Genomic DNA, 6106 nt, shown 5'->3' with positions numbered 1-6106 from the left:
AATATGTAATAAGTGATGAGTTCTTATTCTATAAAAGGACCCTTCACCCTCACAATTAGGGGAGGCCAATTCCTAGGCCCTCTCACCCCCTCTCAAAGCTCTCACTCTCAGAGCTCTCTCTCTCCCTCAAATAAATACATAATCAGTGTGGACGTAGCCTAAACCTTGGGGTGAACCACGATACTTCTTGTGTTATTTACTTTTCTTACATATTCACGGTCGGATTTATATTGTTCCAAGACTTCCCGTTTTGTGCATAAACTGTTTATACCATATTTAAGGCCTCGTATTTAGATCTCGTACAAATACTCGGGGGACTTAAATGTAATTATGTTATAAAGGAAAGGTCAAATATGTAATAAGTGAGGAGTCCTTATTCTATAAAAGGACCCATCACTCTCACAATTAGGGGAGGCCAATTCCTAGGCCCTCTCACCCCCTCTCAAAGCTCTCTCTCCTTCAAATAAATACATAATCAGTGTGGACGTAGCCCAAACCTTGGGGTGAACCACGATACATCTTGTGTTATTTACATTTCTTGCAGATTCACGGTCGGATTTATGTTGTTCCAAGACCTTCGGTTTTGTGCATCAACATTTGGCGCCGTCTGTGGGAATCGATACAAAAAGTTGTGTCGGTTCTCTTTCATTTTTTTTCACCTCCACTGTGAATCTACAAAATCACAAAAAATCAAGAACACCATTCTCTCTCTCCCCATGGTTTCTTCAACTTCAGTTCTGACTGTGAATTTGGCATTTGAGCCACTTGGGACATCCTAAATAAATAAAATAAAATATAAAAAAAAAAACCTGAAATTTGGTATTTGCAGTGTTTGCAGTGTGAACATCTCTCTGGGATGGAAGTCTTCGAGCTTATTCGTGCAGTCAAGAGCAGTTTCTACTTCTACTTCTCTCACTGGATTCTCGGTTTCTTCCAGAAGAAAATGCCCTCACAGAAAGGTTTCTGTAACATGCTCTTCTTCCACCTCTTCATCTTCTGATCCACTCTTGGTTAAGGCTGTGAGAGAGGGAGAGAGAAGGCGAAGAACAGTTACAGATTCAAAGAGCAAGACGAAAGAAGAAGGACGGCGACGCAGGAAAACTCGCGAGGGTTTCTGTGAGTTGACTCGGACGATTCCCCTCCTTTCCGCCCCCGAGCCTTTCGCCTCTCGCGCCGTCCGTTAAGCCTCCATGATTCTCAGTCAAATTTTAAGGAGGCGCGCGCGCTAAGAATTTCGACTCGTTGTTTTGATGGTCATGCTCGCTTCGGTTGATGGCTCTTCCAGATCTCGTATTCTGAGTTTTTACTTTCCAGATCTTAACAGCTAAACAAACCACTGTAAGCGGCGTTCTTCCTCCGCCAGATAATAAACTTACCCGCAGGTGACACAACATGCTAACTATTGATAGGAGCACATTTATGCGACTTAGTTGGCTTGTTCTTGTGCATTTATGTCGTGTGTCCTTAGTTATTTTAATGTTTAAAGTCATTTTCGTGTGTTTTCAGATTTTATGGACAAAGTATGCAAGAAGATGCATTTTGGAGGCCTTTGGAGCATGTTTCGGGCTTGGAATGGATAGCAAATGCATGGGCCAAGTGGATGGACGAATTTGAGAACTAAAGAGGCCAAGAATATGAAGAATTATGGTCCAAAAGATGAAGAAAACAGCCCAAAAATCTGTCACCCCAACTTGCATTCCTTGCCATGCAAACCACATAGAATTCCCTTTGGATTCCATGCCATGCTTGATCACTCTTGTCCCCTACATAATTTCTAATTTCATGCTTCAATTCATTTAATTATTACACTCAATTGCTTGATACCTCTTGTTCCCTTCACTCATTAGATTTTAGACAACATTTACATCCATTAGATGCACCAATTGATGCTCCATCATTCACATTTGGAATCCAATGCCATGTGCAACACATGTTGTTGCACCTTTGACCCATTTGTTGACACATTTCACCTCCCTTTCCATCTCTATGCAATGTACACAATCATTCATGCTCCCTAGCTACAACACCACTCCATTTTACCCTTCACACTTTGCATCATTACTTCATTTTCACCCTTGGACCATTGCACACCACACACACAAATTGCCATGCATTTCATCCTTAACCTAACCTGATTTTCTAAGGTTTTTGGGGCCTATAAATACATGTTTACACCCCTTGGCAAAGGGTTCACACTCTCATATTCACCATTCATCACAGAAATTCGTCCATACTCACCCTAGGTAGCAAAACACCCCAAAAACACCATTCTAGTGCCTAGAAAACATAACAGCCACTCCACCTTCTTCCACCCTCTTTGCCTAGCTCTCCACCACCCTCCAACCCTCAAACACTCCTCCACACTTACCCTAAACCTTTCCATACCATTCCCCATCCATTCTACATCATAAAACTACCCAAAAATCCGTCCACAAAGCAATATGCCGCAAGCAAGCAAAGGAGAATTCTTGGATGCACTTGCTACCCAAGTTGGAGCATTTTAGGTGTTTTCTTTCCTTTGATTTTAATGTCTAATTTTATGTATCTTTGCTTTGTGAGTATGAGGAACTAAATCCCTCTTAGTTAGGGGGTGATTCGAAACCATGTTCATACTTGCAATATGATTTGATTACATCCAGTTGTGATTCATAAGTTGTGAATTCAATTTACTTATCCGATCGTATAAAAAATTATTTGTGTATGTTGGTTGAGAGTGCACGCTTAATTTTCATGCATGAATTTAACGCTAGAATATAAGGGAGTTTCACCTAATCGTTATGAACTTATATTCACAAGTAGTGAAGGTTGCTAGTCACAATCACGTTAAGTAAATTCTTGGCATAAGTTTCATGCAAATCATAGTAACGAGTGCCTCGTCAATGCTTATGTTTTTCATAGAACTTAATGATTCTTGCTTGTATCTCTATTATGCAATTCATGTAGGGAACTTGTAGGGAATGTTTTGGGTTGTCGTATGCAATCATCCAATCCAATAACTTGTGGAAAAACTGAGGGTTAATTAGTGTAATTCACGGTTAATTTGGGGCGTTGAGTATTCATAGCTTATCGAAAAGCAACTGGAAATCGTTTTGTATGCAAGTGTGACATGTGTGGAGAAGAACCTCCTAGCTAGCCTTCCATCCATAAGTTTCATTCAAATTCATTTTACAATCTGTTTTGATTCACTTAAATTTGTCTAAGAATTTGTTTACTTTGTTCTTGTCTTAATTTAATTATTTTCGTCCAAAATCAACCCCATCTTATTTCTTTGAGTCATATTAATTAGAACTTGTCTTAGATTATGTTTTTAAGTGTTTTAGTTCATTAGAAAACCAAAATTCGTCCAAGTTTGTGTTAGAGTCCCAAAACTGCCCAGATTGTGTGTTTAAGGTAGTTTTGAGTGTTTAGGGGCTGTTTTGAGTCTTTTGGTTTGTTTTAGTGTTTTAAAGTATAGTTTTGCATTCTTTGAGTCTAGTTAGTGTTTTAAACTTTGTTTTTACGTTTTCAAGTCGGTTTCCAAGTGATTTAGCAATCCCTCCTAATCCCCGGCCTAGAACGATCCCTACTTACATACTTTACTACAATTGATAAAAAGAGGGTTTAATTTGTGTGCTTATATATCTCACATCAAATTTTGGCGCCGTTGCCGGGGATTAGCAACTTTGCTAATCCCCCGTTGTTTCTTTTTCATGTCTTTTGTTTTACTTTTGATATTTAATTTAGTTTTCTTTCTTTGATTTTAGGTACTGGAGAAGTAAGACATGAATTTTGCTAGCATTCAAACTCAATTGGCAAATCTTACTTCTCAATTGTCACAGTATGCCGAAAGGACCACAATGCAAAGTGTCCCTACATTTGGTGCATCTTATAGGCAAGGATATCAAGCCAATCAATGCCCACAAAGAGATTGGAGTGATCATTCAAACTCTATGTGGTGGGAAGCTCAACAAGTTCAACATGAAGGATATTGGCAGCCATATGAGGAGTTCTATTCAGGACCTATGCAGCCACCACAACCTCATATACAATATGCCCAATCAAACTCAGACTCATCAATAGATTACAATCAAATTCTTAATGAATTAAACTCTATGGTGTAGGGCTCACAACAAGAAGAATATCTGCCACCATCGGAGGAGTTCTATCACTGGCCATATCAACCGTCACAGTCACCACAACAATTTGCCCAATTCAATTCAGGTACGTCTTTGGATGATGATATGTTTAATAAGTTACTCACCTCTTTGAACCAGAAAGTAGAAAATCAAAACAAAGAGATACAAAATCAAGCCAAGAAGGCGAGTGAATTGGAGAAGCAAGCTGGGCAGATTATTGAGTTCATGGCACAAATTCAAGAGCAGAGTGAACTCCCCAACTCAACTATTGAAAATTCGAAGGAAGATTTTGAAATCCATGATGCTATCACTTTAAGAAGTGCTATGGAGGTAGAAGCTAACCTAAAAACATCCAAACATAGCCTAGAAGTGGATGAGGAGCTGCTGATTGAGGAGGAGGAAGAAGGCATACACACGGAAAGGGTAGAACAACCCTTGCCGCAGCCCCTTAAGCCCTCTAAACCACCCACCACAAGTAAGGACGTCCCAATTTCATTTCATTCTAATGTTATTCCTCTGAACGTCCCTTTTCCTCGTAGGTTTTTTATTCCCAAGAAAGAAGAGAGTGAAAAAGACATCGTGGAAGCCTTCCCAAAGGTGCAAAATGATATTCCAATTCTTAGTGCAACAAATCAAGTTCCAGATTGTGTTGAAATGTTCAAAGGACTTTGTACACCAAGAAGAATGATTCAAGAGAAAGTAGTGGCTGGAGAAGATGTAGAATGCATCAAAGAGGATGTGCTTGAGACAACCATTCCTAAAGAAGTTGAATTTTATGACATGGGACAAGTCCCAACCATCACATTCAATTTGGCCAAGTCCAATATCCCTGAAACTTTCAAAAATGTGGTGTTTGTCATTAAGTTCTTGTCGGACAAAAGCAAGTAAGTCATCTTCTCCAATTTTACATACGTTTTCCACTAACTTGCTGATTTTGATGATTCAGGCACCCATACTAGAATTTACACCATTGCCGGATCACTTCAAGTATCACCTTCCATTCGAAGATCACTTCCATGGAACCTAGGGGAATGTGACGGGAGGTATCGTCCGGCTGCAAGACGTTAAAGAAAGCGCTTTTTGGGAGGCAACCCATGTATTCAAAAAAGGAAGATCTATGAATCGCTCTACAATCAGTTTTGCGTTTCTAAAAACCTTCACTTTTTTGCATTTCTATTTTGCCATGATTGTCATTTTTTTTATTTTTGTTGTTTATTTAATTATTTTTGGTTGTGATTTTCTATTTTGAAACATTAACAAATATGCAAAGGATTTTAACATTAAACTTCGTGGAAATGATCAGCAAACTGGGAAATAAAGAAACATAGCATAATACAAGAGAGAGCCTTCATAAAGGCTGCTTGGGAGAGGTCGTAGTAGTCGGCGGAGTTGCAGTATTCGGCGGAGTTGCAGTAGTCGACGGAGTCTCAGCAGTCGGTGGGGCCACGGAAGGAAGAGGTATCAGAGGTTGATCAGTTGGAGCTTCACTACGCGGTGCCGCCCCAGAAGACGAAGGCGGATGCAGTTGGAACAAACCCACAAACCTCCGGTGATCAAGTAAAATCTGACCATCAGTTTCCTGCAGCTGGTCAATTTTCCTCTTCATGTTTGTGGCATAATTGTGTGCAAGCTTGTGCAATTGTTTATTTTCATGCTTGAGTCCTCTAATCTCCTCTTTGAGACTCTGTATTTCAGCCACCAACGATTCAACGTGACGGGTTCGAGCAAATAGGCGTTGGGCCATGTTGGACACAGAACCCGCACACTGACTGCACGCTAAGAGCCAGAGACTCCTTAATCGCCAATTCATCAGACCGTCTAGTGAGCAGTCTGTTATCTCTGGGGGTGACAAGGTTCCGGGCCACCACCGCAGCGGTCATGTCATTTTTCATCACCGAATCCCCAACGGTAAGAGGACCAGTAGGGGATATGAGGGACGGGCACCATATGTTGTCTGGAGAAGGAGGGGCTGCTCCTTCACTAAGGTTCAA

Source organism: Malus sylvestris, chromosome 2 (assembly GCF_916048215.2).
Source record: "Malus sylvestris chromosome 2, drMalSylv7.2, whole genome shotgun sequence".
In the NCBI taxonomy this organism is placed as follows: domain Eukaryota; kingdom Viridiplantae; phylum Streptophyta; class Magnoliopsida; order Rosales; family Rosaceae; genus Malus; species Malus sylvestris.
The sequence above is the reverse complement of the archived record's forward strand: the minus strand, read 5'-3'. Positions refer to the sequence as shown.